This window comes from Gossypium arboreum, chromosome 3 (assembly GCF_025698485.1).
Source record: "Gossypium arboreum isolate Shixiya-1 chromosome 3, ASM2569848v2, whole genome shotgun sequence".
NCBI lineage: Eukaryota > Viridiplantae > Streptophyta > Magnoliopsida > Malvales > Malvaceae > Gossypium > Gossypium arboreum.
In genome coordinates this window covers 128,654,782-128,655,705 of record NC_069072.1, presented here as the reverse complement: position 1 = coordinate 128,655,705, position 924 = coordinate 128,654,782, and the positions used below count along the sequence as shown (strand labels likewise).

The following is a 924-nucleotide window of genomic DNA, read 5'->3' as shown; positions in this document are numbered from 1 at the left end:
AGATTAGATAGTGCCATATGTTTACAAAAATAGTGCCATATGTTTACAAAAATCCTAAATCAATCTAACTCAATCTCATCAAATAGCTATTGGTATAGTGATAAATGATTTGCAATGTTTAATTTTTTGTTGACTTCAAATACTAAATTAAATACTGAAGTTTAATTAAATACCAATTAGTGTATTAACCCTCTTTCATTCATTATCATGTGACTTCTTAAATAATCTGAGCATAATTACAAATAAATTCCAATCTTAAAATTAATAGGTTGTTGTGGTGTAGTGGTTATCACATTAGTCTTACACACTAAAGGTCCCCAGTTCGATCCTGGGCAGCAACATATATTTTTTTTAGTTCCTTTTCAAGAAATTAAACCCTAAAATCCTAAACAATTAATAACATAATATCCTAATTTAAAATTTCTTAAACCCTAATCAAACCCCAAAACTTTAAACCTAGGCCCTAATTTGCGATTAACCCACTAAGGATTACATAGGCAAAAGCACGTTGACGTGAAAGCGTTTTTCTGGGATATCCCCTGAAAACGCGTCCATGTTAGCGCATTTTTGAGTTTTCGGTCCATACCCATCATTATTTTTAGAAACGGTCCATTTCTATAAATAATTTAAAAAATAGCCTTTATTGGTACTAAACCTAGATAATTTGAATTGATAAATTAATTATTTAAATCCTCAAAAGTATTATTTTCAAAAATTTTAAAACTTTTTATGTATAATTTAAAATTTTTATTTATTTAATTTTTATGAATTTTTAAAAATATTTATGAAAATTTGGATATTTTATAAAAGTTGAGAATTTTAAAAATACTTTGAATTTAAAATTTTATTGAGAAAGACTATTATATTCATTTTTAAAATTAATAAGATCTATTTAAACTAATTTATTATTTGAATAATTTAAAT

General features: G+C 24.7%; 1 non-coding gene across 1 annotated transcript; it reads left to right on the top strand.

The window, feature by feature from the left end:
* Positions 1-268: 268 nt before the first annotated feature.
* Positions 269-341, top strand: TRNAV-UAC (transfer RNA valine (anticodon UAC)). Its single transcript has one exon. It is a non-coding gene; the product is annotated as a tRNA-Val (tRNA).
* Positions 342-924: the final 583 nt, after the last annotated feature.